Below are 14,912 nucleotides of genomic sequence, written 5' to 3'. Positions count from 1 at the left end.
ATTAAAATTAACAGTCCAGACTTCAAGATACGGTATGTTATGATTGTAAAATTTGAAGTAATAAATAATATTTTCAAGAAGTTTACGCATATTTCCTATTTAGTAAGCATTTTTTTCTCAATTTAATAATATTTCCAAGAAGTTCACGCATATTTTCTATTCAGTAAGCATTTTTTCTCATAATTTAAAATTTCAATCTTGGAATAGTTAAAATAATGCACAGGTGTATTTTAAAGACATTCTTAAAACAGTAGCTTTATCGCCAACTACATGTAGAAACCTGATATATGTACATTGTCAAGCGACTTCACGCATGTTAATTCTTAAAATTCCAATTCACTATATTATTAATTTGATAAAAATCAAAACAGAATATAACCACTAACATAACAACGACGAAAACGATATGAAACATGACACTCTTCAAGAATTTTAACAATTCGAAAAGCCCGCGCTATTGATAATAGTTCGCTTACAATATACATTCAGCCGCCTACGTGCACAAATTGTTATATTACGATTATACAAATAAAGCAAATAAAGCAAATATCTAATTTCTCTTTCATGTAACAAAAAACCAAACAGCGTCAAAGTATGCTCAAATTTTGTAGTTTTATCTTTTATAACAGGAACATTTGGAGAAATGGTGTGCAATTTATTCATGAGATTGCTACCACGTAATTTATTTCTCCATTGATATTCATAAGATACACTGTATTGTATAAACTTGAAATATTCTATTTCTACATATCTTTATGTTAAAACCTGCAAGCCTGTATAGTTTTGTATTTTGTTCAAGCCTCCGTCACAGTTACATAGCTAGAATTTTCTGTGATTCACAATTGACGACTCAGAATATTGTTTTTCCTACATTATTTAGGTCACCATAATGTAAGAAATTGCCGTTTTCAAATTAAAAAGGCGGTCGTAACTCCTCATGGAACGGTAAATCGTGTGTATTTTATAAAAAAAGGCTCTCTTCTGTATCTTTAAATCGGCAGACGAACTCTGTCAACTTGCAATAAACACTTTCATTTCAACATCAAAAATGATAAAAACACCAATTCTGTATGAATTTTTATTAAAATTTTACCATCTCAAAGTGTTTATTACCAACCCTAAAATAAATATTTGACAATCTTATTACACATAAAATTCTCTTAAATCAATTCACATGTTGAAATAAAAATATGTCTATTCCAAAAAAAAAAAAAAAAAATGTACATTTAATACATACCTTGAGGAGGGAAGTTTATCGTATGATTTTTGGACTTTCATCAAAATTTCAAAAACATTTATTGATCCCTTTTCCTTTTCTTGGGGTGCATCTGCCTTGTCTAAAAAATGAAATTAATCAACAACAAAAAAAAAAAAAAACAACTCTCGTTTTCATGGAAGTTTAATAGCAACTAGATTTCAAAGAATTATTGTATCCTTCAACATAACATTAACAATATGACATGATTATTTACATACTTGAGACACCAACCGACCAAGTTCTTATTAAGCAAGATATTTTTTTTATTTTTATATGATTTGATTTAAATGTTCACTCAAAGACAGACATATCAAAGTTCTTACCATTCTGTTTTATGTCAACAAAAATGAATCGCACGCCAAATGACTCAAGAACAGAAATGGGAGTATTAGGCTCTGTTACTGTCGATGGTTTTCCTTCTTCCGAATTGGAAGTCCGAATTTACGCAATAGATACATTGGACTGGGACAGATATGGGTAAAGCACATGGCCTATTCTCTGGTCAGCCTTTCCACTTATGAAAAAGTTTTTGGAAAGTGATGGACTGCTTTCACAACATTCTTTAACCTTAAAATACGTGTGTCCCGCCATGGAAAAAGAGTACTAAAGACGCAGATTTTTAGAGATTTGTTTGAAAGGGAATTAGTGAATTACTGGGAGAGCATATAGGTTTGTATAGAGTTCTATGGGAAATTATTTGGTACTCTTTTCCCTACAGAGACCCCGTTTTTTAAATTGTAAAGTGAACTGAAAGTCATGAAAAGTTATTTTTTTAGCTATTTATTGGAATACATTTCAAGAGAAAAATTTGCAAACGTTTGAATTATTTTTCTGTGGAATATCAGGATTATCCAAATAAAGCAAATATCTAATTGCTCTTTCAGTTTAATTCTCAAGCCAAAATATTGATCAATAACTTTTCCAAGGATTGGGATGTTAAAAATATCTGTTTGAATATCGTCAGGCCTTTGACTATTTTGTTTATCGGAAGCGTCTCCTTTGACGCTGTTTGGTTTTTTGTTACATGCTTTTTATAGTAAGACAGTTGATCATGATGCCTATAGTCAGACTTTGCTTTCAGCAAAGCCCGGCTAAAAATGCAATAAACACTTACATTTCAACATCAAAAATGATAAAAACACCAATTCTGAATGAATTTTTATTAAAATTTTACCATCTCAAAGTGTTTATTACCAACCCTAAAATAAATATTTGACAATCTTATTACACATAAAAATCTCTTAAATCAATTCACATGTTGAAATAAAAATATGTCTATTCCAAAAAAAAAAATGTACATTTAATACATACCTTGAGGAGGGTAGTTTATCGTATGATTTTTGGACTTTCATCAAAATTTCAAAAACATTTATTGATCCGTTTTCCTTTTCTTGGGGTGCATCTGCCTTGTCTAAAAAATGAAATTAATCAACAAAAAAAAAAACAAAAAACAAAAAACAAAAAAAAAAAAAACAACAACTCTCGTTTTCATGGAAGTTTAATAGCAACTAGATTTCAAAGAATTATTGTATCCTTCAACATAACATTAACAATATGACATGATTATTTACATACTTGAGACACCAACCGACCAAGTTCTTATTAAGCAAGATATTTTTTTATTTTTATATGATTTGATTTAAATGTTCACTCAAAGACAGACATATCAAAGTTCTTACCATTCTGTTTTATGTCAACAAAAATGAATCGCACGCCAAATGACTCAAGAACAGAAATGGGAGCATTAGGCTCTGTTACTGTCGATGGTTTTCCTTCTTCCGAATTGGAAGTCCGAATTTCCGTAATAGATACATTGGACTGGGACAGATATGGGTAAAGCACATCGCCTATTCTCTGGTCAGCCTTTCCACTTATGAAAAAGTTTTTGGAAAGTGATGGATTGCTTTCACAACATTCTTTAACCTTAAAATACGTGTGTCCCGCCATGGAAAAAGAGTACTAAAGACGCAGATTTTTTTAGATTTGTTTGAAAGGGAATTAGTAAATTACTGGGAGAGCATATAGGTTTGTATACCACGTGATTTATTTCTCCATTGATATTCATAAGATACACTGTATTGTATAAACTTGAAATATTCTATTTCTACATATCTTTATGTTAAAACCTGCAAGCCTGTATAGTTTTGTATTTTGTTCAAGCCTCCGTCACAGTTACATAGCTAGAATTTTCTGTGATTCACAATTGACGACTCAGAATATTGTTTTTCCTACATTATTTAGGTCACCATAATGTAAGAAATTGCCGTTTTCAAATTAAAAAGGCGGTCGTAACTCCTCATGGAACGGTAAATCGAGTGTATTTTATAAAAATAGGCTCTCTTCTGTATCTTTAAATCGGCAGACGAACTCTGTCAACTTGCAATAAACACTTTCATTTCAACATCAAAAATGATAAAAACACCAATTCTGTATGAATTTTTATTAAAATTTTACCATCTCAAAGTGTTTATTACCAACCCTGAAATAAATATTTGACAATCTTATTACACATAAAAATCTCTTAAATCAATTCACATGCTGAAATAAAAATATGTGTATTCCAAAAAAAAAAAAGGTACATTTAATACATACCTTCAGGAGGGTAGTTTATCGTATGATTTTTGGACTTTCATCAAAATTTCAAAAACATTTATTGACCCCTTTTCCTCTTCTTCGGCTGCATCTGCCTTGTCAAAAAAATAAAATTTAACCAAAAAAAAAAAAAAAAAAAAAACTCTCGTTTTCATGGAAGTTTAATAGCAACTAGATTTTCAAAAAATTATTGTATCCTTCAACATAACATTAACAATATGACATGATTATTTACATACTTGAGACACCAACCGACCAAGTTCTTATTAAGCAAGATATTTTTTATTTTTATATGATTTGATTTAAATGTTCACTCAAAGACAGACATATCAAAGTTCTTACCATTCTGTTTTATGTCAACATAAATGAATGGCACGCCAAATGACTCAAGAACAGAAATGGGAGTATCAGGCTCTGTTACTGTCGACGGTTTTCCTTCTTCCGAATTGGAAGTCCGAATTTCCGTAATAGATACATTGGACTGGGACAGATATGGGTAAAGCACATCGCCTATTCTCTGGTCAGCCTTTCCACTTATGAAAAAGTTTTTGGAAAGTGATGGATTGCTTTCACAACATTCTTTAACCTTAAAATACGTGTGTCCCGCCATGAAGAAAGAGTACTAAACACCCAGATTTTTAGAGATTTGTTTGAAAGAGAATTAGTAAAGTACTGGGAGAGCATATAGGTTTGTATATAATTCTATGGGAAATTAATTGGTGCTCTTTTCCCTACAGAGACCCCGTCTTTTAAAATGTAAAGTGAACTGAAAGTCATGAAAAGTTATTTTTTAGCTATTTATTGGAATACATTTCAAGAGAAAAATTAGCAAACGTTTGAATTTTTTTTCTGTGGAATATCAGGATTATCCAAATAAAGCAAATATCTAATTTCTCTTTCAGTTTAATTCTCAAGCCAAAATATTGATCAATAACTTTTCCAAGGATTGGGATGTTAAAAATTTTTGTTTGAATATCGTCTGGCCTGGGACTATTTTGTTTATCGGAAGCGTCTCCTTTGACGCTGTTTGGTTTTTTATTATATGCTTTTTATAGTAAGACAGTTGATCATGATGCCTATAGTCAGACTTTGCTTTCAGCAAAGCCCGGCTAAATATCATTTCAAACACTTCATCTATATGCATTTGAAAGAAAAATGCATATGGAGAAATGGTGTGCAGCTACCACGTGATTTATTTCTCCATTGATATTCATAAGATACACTGTATTGTATAAACTTGAAATATTCTATTTCTACATATCTTTATGTTAAAACCTGCAAGCCTGTATAGTTTTGTATTTTGTTCAAGCCTCCGTCACAGTTACATAGCTAGAATTTTCTGTGATTCACAATTGACGACTCAGAATATTGTTTTTCCTACATTATTTAGGTCACCATAATGTAAGAAATTGCCGTTTTCAAATTAAAAAGGCGGTCGTAACTCCTCATGGAACGGTAAATCGTGTGTATTTTATAAAAAAAGGCTCTCTTCTGTATCTTTAAATCGGCAGACGAACTCTGTCAACTTGCAATAAACACTTTCATTTCAACATCAAAAATGATAAAAACACCAATTCTGTATGAATTTTTATTAAAATTTTACCATCTCAAAGTGTTTATTACCAACCCTAAAATAAATATTTGACAATCTTTTTACACATAAAAATCTCTTAAATCAATTCACATGTTGAAATAAAAATATGTCTATTCCAAAAAAAAAAAAAATGTACATTTAATACATACCTTGAGGAGGGAAGTTTATCGTATGATTTTTGGACTTTCATCAAAATTTCAAAAACATTTATTGATCCCTTTTCCTTTTCTTGGGGTGCATCTGCCTTGTCTAAAAAATGAAATTAATCAACAAAAAAAAAAAAAAAAAAAAAAAAACTCTCGTTTTCATGGAAGTTTAATAGCAACTAGATTTCAAAGAATTATTGTATCCTTCAACATAACATTAACAATATGACATGATTATTTACATACTTGAGACACCAACCGACCAAGTTCTTATTAAGCAAGATATTTTTTTATTTTTATATGATTTGATTTAAATGTTCACTCAAAGACAGACATATCAAAGTTCTTACCATTCTCTTTTATGTCAACAAAAATGAATCGCACGCCAAATGACTCAAGAACAGAAATGGGAGTATCAGGCTCTGTTACTGTCGATGGTTTTCCTTCTTCCGAATTGGAAGTCCGAATTTCCGTAATAGATACATTGGACTGGGACAGATATGGGTAAAGCACATGGCCTATTCTCTGGTCAGCCTTTCCACTTATGAAAAAGTTTTTGGAAAGTGATGGACTGCTTTCACAACATTCTTTAACCTTAAAATACGTGTGTCCCGCCATGGAAAAAGAGTACTAAAGACCCAGATTTTTAGAGATTTGTTTGAAAGGTTTGAAAGGGAATTAGTGAATTACTGGGAGAGCATATAGGTTTGTATAGAGTTCTATGGGAAATTATTTGGTACTCTTTTCCCTACAGAGACCCCGTTTTTTAAAATGTAAAGTGAACTGAAAGTCATGAAAAGTTATTTTTTTAGCTATTTATTGGAATACATTTCAAGAGAAAAATTTGCAAACGTTTGAATTATTTTTCTGTGGAATATCAGGATTATCCAAATAAAGCAAATATCTAATTTCTCTTTCAGTTTAATTCTCAAGCCAAAATATTGATCAATAACTTTTCCAAGGATTGGGATGTTAAAAATATCTGTTTGAATATCGTCAGGCCTTTGACTATTTTGTTTATCGGAAGCGTCTCCTTTGACGCTGTTTGGTTTTTTGTTACATGCTTTTTATAGTAAGACAGTTGATCATGATGCCTATAGTCAGACTTTGCTTTCAGCAAAGCCCGGCTAAAAATGCAATAAACACTTACATTTCAACATCAAAAATGATAAAAACACCAATTCTGAATGAATTTTTATTAAAATTTTATCATCTCAAAGTGTTTATTACCAACCCTAAAATAAATATTTGACAATCTTATTACACATAAAAATCTCTTAAATCAATTCACATGTTGAAATAAAAATATGTCTATTCCAAAAAAAAAAATGTACATTTAATACATACCTTGAGGAGGGTAGTTTATCGTATGATTTTTGGACTTTCATCAAAATTTCAAAAACATTTATTGATCACTTTTCCTTTTCTTGGGGTGCATCTGCCTTGTCTAAAAAATGAAATTAATCAACAACAAAAAAAAAAACAAGGAAAAAAAAAAAAAAAAAAAAAAAAAAAAAAAACAACAACTCTCGTTTTCATGGAAGTTTAATAGCAACTAGATTTCAAAGAATTATTGTATCCTTCAACATAACATTAACAATATGACATGATTATTTACATACTTGAGACACCAACCGACCAAGTTCTTATTAAGCAAGATATTTTTTTTATTTTTATATGATTTGATTTAAATGTTCACTCAAAGACAGACATATCAAAGTTCTTACCATTCTGTTTTATGTCAACAAAAATGAATCGCACGCTAAATGACTCAAGAACAGAAATGGGAGCATCAGGCTCTGTTACTGTCAATGGTTTTCCTTCTTCCGAATTGGAAGTCCGAATTTCCGTAATAGATACATTGGACTGGGACAGATATGGGTAAAGCACATCGCCTATTCTCTGGTCAGCCTTTCCACTTATGAAAAAGTTTTTGGAAAGTGATGGATTGCTTTCACAACATTCTTTAACCTTAAAATACGTGTGTCCCGCCATGGAAAAAGAGTACTAAAGACGCAGATTTTTAAAGATTTGTTTGAAAGGGAATTAGTAAATTACTGGGAGAGCATATAGGTTTGTATACCACGTGATTTATTTCTCCATTGATATTCATAAGATACACTGTATTGTATAAACTTGAAATATTCTATTTCTACATATCTTTATGTTAAAACCTGCAAGCCTGTATAGTTTTGTATTTTGTTCAAGCCTCCGTCACAGTTACATAGCTAGAATTTTCTGTGATTCACAATTGACGACTCAGAATATTGTTTTTCCTACATTATTTAGGTCACCATAATGTAAGAAATTGCCGTTTTCAAATTAAAAAGGCGGTCGTAACTCCTCATGGAACGGTAAATCGAGTGTATTTTATAAAAATAGGCTCTCTTCTGTATCTTTAAATCGGCGGAGGAACTCTGTCAACTTGCAATAAACACTTACATTTCAACATCAATAAAGTGCCCCGCCACAGCATGATACGCCCGTCAAATATTGTTCAATAATCATAAATTGGTTAGGATGCAAGAAAATCAGGTAGCCATGATTAACAGATTGACAAAGATTTCAATTATCTATTTTCCATTTCTTATTATACATCTCTAAGAGACTTACAGTGTAGGGATTGATTTTAACAAATAATACTAGTGAGACATGACTGCAATTTGTAGCAAATATATAAAAATTGAAATTTAATTATTTTTTTTCAATTAACACATGTATAATTAGTTTTAATCATATTGTACAATACTAATTTAGTTTTAATCATACACTAAAACATCAATTTGTTTTAATTTCATTACACCTATTGAAAGATCTTTATCTGGACTAGCCATCAAGAACTCTTAATTAACACAACAACTATGAGGCCATTTCTTTTTGCCCAACTCCCAAGAGATGAATTAAGATAACTACTGCACCAGATCTAGAGGTGCTCTTGCTCCTGACAATAAACTCATTAATTTCTCTCTAATTTGACATGCAAATTACTGCTATCAAAATTCTTCTTGACCAGTGCTTGATAATTAAGCCCATGGGACAAAATGAATTCCTCTCAAAGCATAAACATTTGTTACAGATTGCTGTAAAGTATATAAAGAAAAAACAAGTTTTTACTTAATTTAACATTTTTTAATGAGCATACAACTATATTTTTACATTTTTTAGGATTATGAAATTTAAAATTTAAAAGACATATTTTTAAAAAATTCATTTTAATTAAAGGTCACAGTGACCTTGAAATAGGCCGCGACACACCTTCTACTTTAGATGTATACTTTTGCTAAGTATGAAAGCTCTAGGTCTAATAGTTTTCTAGTAATGAGCCGGACAGGATTTTTCCATATTTTGCTATAGCATCTTTGTTGCAAATATATAAAAATTGAAATTTAATTTTTTTTAAAATGAACACATATATAATTAGTTTTAATCATATTATACAATACTAATTTAGTTTTTATCATACACTAAAACATCAATTTGTTTTAATTTCATTACACCTATTGAAAGATCTTTATCTAGACTAGCCATCAAGAACTCTTAATTAACACAACAACTATGAGGCCATTTCTTTTTGCCCAACTCCCAAGAGATGAATTAAGATAACTACTGCACCAGATCTAGAGGTGCTCTTGGCTCCTGACAATAAACTCATTAATTTCTCTCTAATTTGACATGCAAATTTCTGCTATCAAAATTCTTCTTGACCAGTGCTTGATAATTAAGCCCATGGGACAAACTGAATTCCTCTCAAAGCATAAACATTTGTTACAGATTGCTGTAAAGTATATAATGAAAGAACAAGTTTTTACTTAATTTAACGTTTTTTTAATAAGCATACAACTATATTTTTACATTTTTTAGGATTATGAAATTTAGAATTTAAAAGACTTAGTTTTTAAAAAAAATTCACTTTAATTAAAGGTCACAGTGACCTTGAAATAGGCCGCGACACAGCTTCTACTTTAGATGTATACTTTTGCCAAGTTTGAAAGCTCTAGGTCTAATAGTTTTCTAGTTATGAGCCGGACAGGATTTTTCCATATTTGGCTATAGCATCTTTATTAAAGGTCAGAGCGACCTACTTTTTGTGCGCGACACACCGTCTACCCAAGAAGTATGAGTTGACAAAGTTTGATAATTCTAGGCTTAATAGTATTCAAGTTATGAGCCGGACAGGAATGGACAGACGGACAGACGGACAGACGGACGGACGGACGGACACGAAGCCTATAACATAATACGTCCCGTCTTAAGACGGGCGTATAAAAATGGTAAAAACACCAATTCTGTATGAATTTTTATTAAAATTTTACCATCTCAAAGTGTTTATTACCAACCCTGAAATAAATATTTGACAATCTTATTACACATAAAAATCTCTTAAATCAATTCACATGCTGAAATAAAAATATGTGTATTCCAAAAAAAAAAAGGTACATTTAATACATACCTTCAGGAGGGTAGTTTATCGTATGATTTTTGGACTTTCATCAAAATTTCAAAAACATTTATTGATCCCTTTTCCTCTTCTTCGGCTGCATCTGCCTTGTCTAAAAAATAAAATTTAAAAAAAAAAGAAAAAAAAAACCAAAAAAACAAAAAAACAAAAAAAAAAACAAATCTCGTTTTCATGGAAGTTTAATAGCAACTAGATTTCAAAGAATGATTGTATCCTTCAACATAACATTAACAATATGACATGATTATTTAGATACTTGAGACACCAACCGACCAAGTTCTTATTAAGCAAGATATTTTTTATTTTTATATGATTTGATTTAAATGTTCACTCAAAGACAGACATATCAAAGTTCTTACCATTCTGTTTTATGTCAACAAAAATGAATGGCACGCCAAATGACTCAAGAACAGAAATGGGAGTATCTGGCTCTGTTACTGTCGACGGTTTTCCTTCTTCCGAATTGGAAGTCCGAATTTCCGTAATAGATACATTGGACTGGGACAGATATGGGTAAAGCACATCGCCTATTCTCTGGTCAGCCTTTCGACTTAGGAAAACGTTTTTGGAAAGTGATGGATTGCTTTCACAACATTCTTTAACCTTAAAATACGTGTGTCCCGCCATGGAAAAAGAGTACTAAAGACCCAGATTTTTAGAGATTTGTTTGAAAGGGAATTAGTAAATAACTGGGAGAGCATATAGGTTTGTACAGAGTTCTATGGGAAATTAATTGGCCTCTTTTCCCTACAGAGACCCCGTTTTTTAAAATGTAAAGTGAACTGAAAGTCATGAAAAGTTATTTTTTAGCTATTTATTGGAATGCATTTCAAGAGAAAAATTAGCAAAAGTTTGAATCTTTTTTCTGTGGAATTGGGGTTAGGGGTGATTTGGGTCCTTTGTAGAGATGGGGGGGGGGGGGGGTAGAGAGGATGGAAATTGGTAAATTACTGTGCAGTTGACATGGCCAGAGGAGGGAGGTAAGTTAAGAAAATGTATCAGACTGCTCTTATAATGAATGTATGTATCCATAAAGTTATATATGTATTTTACATGTACATGTGACTGTGTATTTATATGATTTGCAATATCTGTGTACATTATGGAAGTGTAGGATGGTAAGCTTTATTTAGTTTCTTATACGTTTGCACGTTTGGTATCTTTTCGAATAATTTATTTGGCCTTTAAGGAGGCTGGGGGGTCAACAATTTAACCACAAATTAACCAGCAGATTTAACTTATTTTTTTAGATACGGTATCTTAAGCTGTCAACATTCATTTGGCAAAGAAAAAATTCATACATTTTAGTTTTAAATTTCGATCATTTTTGTATATCTTTATATGGAGCTCTTCTTTTAAAGGAGATCAAAATAGTCCGAAAATGGCTGCAACCCCCCAGCCAGGCCGTTAAAAGTGTCTTTAGTGGTGTTCATGTGAAAGGATGGCATTTTCTGTCTTGACATCTCATGTCGGTAGTGTACGTGATCCTCTAGATTGCCTCCCTTGGACTGCGGGGTGATCAGTTTGTAGTTTGGTTGTTTTTACATTGTAGTTACACAAAGGTCTGTGTTTTCCCTTTTTTTGCTCTTTGTAGTTTCATCAGGGTGACTCTCTGCAACTCATTTTCTACTGCTTTCCAGTTTTTGTACTTAGAGTTACTTCCCTTAGACTATAACCAGACATGTAGAATTTCAACATGAAAAAATCTTATTTATTGTGACTTTAGGCTTCTGATTTTTTTTTCTTGAATTATTGGAATGACATTAAACTGTATACATGTATTACATTTGACTTTTCTAATATTTACATGTAATATTGTAAAACATGTACTCCACCCTTGACGGATCCATTTTTTTAACATTCAGCCATGTAGAAGATATGTAATTTGGTAATTGTTTAGAAAACTTGAAAAACATTGCTGTTTCCTTTATGATTTATGCTAATTTTGACTAACTTTATTGATTCATTTTCATTTAAACACTATAGAGGACTTTCATCTTTCAGCTTCCTCAGACCCGTGAGAGCTTGGTATCTGATCAGCAGGGGCATTTTCTCTATATAAGAAGAAGATTGAGACTCGCTACCCAACTGATATATTATGTCGGACATATTTCTGTACATTGCAGGTAAATTTTCCATTTATTAACTTTCCAGCCTCTTATTGTGGAGTACATTTTGGGGTTTTAAGTCAATTATTGCATTTTTTGATTTTTTACAAATTAATTAGAATTCCGCCTTTTTTAAAGCATGATATTCAATAATGTAGCTTATGGTTGAACTGTATAAGACTATCAGATACTGAACTTTGATTTGTTATCAAAAGGATTGATTTTCTCTTGTCTGAATTAATTGTAAACAAATATATTAGGGGGCACCTGCTATTTCTCTAAGTGTCTTTCACTGGGGGGTGGGGAAACTATTTTGTATATACTTAAGCAACAGGAGGGGTTAGATAAGAATCATTTAGTACATCAGAGTCTTAAACACTTTACTTTGCATATAAGCATAAAAAAAATTCTATATTAGTCTTTTTAAAACCTTTTAATTTTGCTTAATTAGCTATGATTTATCAAATTCTGGGGCCTTTTTCCTTATTCTGGGTAGAATCCACCCCTATGAAAAAACTGACACAAATATGACTTTATATCATTTTATTAACATCAAAAAACAAATCATGTTATTTCATAAATATTTTATTCATTACAGTCACAACTGTATCCAGATTTCATCACAGGAATGAAAGTTTTTCACTCACTGGAACAGTGCTTGCAGCAGGGAGGGGTCATTTATTAAGATGGCCACAGATTCCAAGACACTGAAGTGACAGGTCTCAAATTTCATACATGTATATTGGTAAGTATAAGGTCTTTGAAAATTATAAAATTGACTAATTCTGGGATAGGTTAATATGTAAGTATAGGAAAAAGAGTACCAAAGACCCAGATTTTTACATCATTTCCTGGTTGAACAAGATGAAGCAGATTACTAAATGGGTAGGCTTTAGCTGATTGGCTGAATTCAGGTATGTAAATATTTTCATTTTAAAGTAAAAATATTAATGTTTGAAATAAATGATGGAATGTAGGAATATTACAGAAATTATAGAAATGCCAGGGGAGATTGTAGGAGTGGGGATTGATATTTTTGGCAGGGTGTCATTTAATGCCTACCTCTTTAAGTTCTAAATAACTGCAAATTTGACCTATAAACACCGCGGCACAGTATATTTTTTTTCGTGTGTTTTTAATAAGTGCTTAGAACGAACTTTCATATGAATCAGAGATTTGTTTGAAAGGGAATTAGTAAATTACTGGGAGGGCATAAGGTTTGTTTAGATTTCTATGGGAAACTGGTACTCTTTTCCCCCATGTGGGGCTTGACAATCTGTATTTGTGCAGGACATTTGAATGCTTGTGAGAGTCTGCGTATCTTAAAATGCTTTAATGATTAAGATGTGATATAAGTTATAAAAACACGTTTGGTCGAGAAAATTCTGGAATAAGAAGACAGTTTCGAGAGTCAGACACATTATTTTTATTTTCGTAAAAAGGGAAAAATAGGGTCGGCAGAATCATAAACCAAGAGAAAAAAAAACTTTGGCCTTATTGACATGTATTTGGGTAATATCTACTTAATTTTCCGTCCGTCAAGGTCACTTCCTGTCGAACCGAAAATGGCTTACATTTGCAATAGTCAACATATATTTGGGTAATTCAGATCATTGGAGATGTCATTACTCATTTTTTTAAAATTAAAAGTTACTTCCGGTCGAAGAGGACAGAAGACATACTCGTTGCTTTGCAACGAGCTTTGCTGTAGTTTTTTTAAAAAACATTTTAAATATTTTAAGTACCAGTCTAATCTTGTGCAAATTTTCTACTTTAACACAAGTTTAATTAAGGCATAATGCATCTTTTGTAATACGCACAAGTTTGCACAATGTTAGGGTAATAGAAAACAAAAGCGTTGAAATGAATGAACATTGTTGCCTTTGATATCATATTCATGAATTTCAGCTGTAAAATTTGTTGAATCGCATGATTTAGATATCAATTAATGATTTGAAATGAAAAAAATTGTTTAATTTGAATCATGTCTTCACATTTTACTGGGCCCAATAAGTGCCCTTGTTCTTAAGTTATTATATGATAACAGTAAACAGTGTTCTTAGAATGATTCTTGTAAATAATCATATTAAAACATGCATCACAAAGTCTGGTAATTAATATTAACAAGAATAACTACATATGGCAAACAAGAATAACTACATATGGTATACAAAATTAGTAGGCCTACTTAATTTTTTCTTTTTCAAGAAACACCTAAAATACGTTTAAATGAAAATTTTCATATGTTATTTGTTTACAATCTATTTAAACCCACTCATTTGCTCTCTCACAATGTCTTAAAAAATAAAAACATGGCAGTGAAATGGCTAAAAGGGTTATAGTTGCAGTGAAAATTAAATCTATTGTCAAAACAGAAGCAAGAGGCCCACAGGCTACAAACCTCACCTCAGGCTCATAGAAAGCAATTTATTTCAGTTGGGGGGGGGGGGGGGGGGGGGCACTATCAACTACCAAACATAGGTAATCACAAATTACAAAGCTCACCTTGATGAATGTTATCTATAAGTTAAGCAAATATCACATCATATTTTTTTCTAGTCATGCAGTTACAGTGCACTCCAAGTTCAATATCCATGCAAAGTTGGTTTAAGCAGGACTTATTCTTATTTACTTAGAAATGGATCTGCTCCAAAAAACTGTAACCCGTAATCTACAGGTTACTCTCAATACCTCAAAGTCTGGGAACAGGGAAAGAGATAGAGAGAAAAAACTTCAAGAGATCAAGAGTTCCAGA

This window comes from Saccostrea cucullata, unplaced genomic scaffold, assembly GCF_032062105.1.
Source record: "Saccostrea cucullata isolate Sc308-1 unplaced genomic scaffold, CSIRO_AGI_Scuc_v1 ctg1223, whole genome shotgun sequence".
NCBI classification, from domain to species: Eukaryota; Metazoa; Mollusca; class Bivalvia; order Ostreida; family Ostreidae; genus Saccostrea; species Saccostrea cuccullata.
This window is presented reverse-complemented; position numbering follows the sequence as displayed.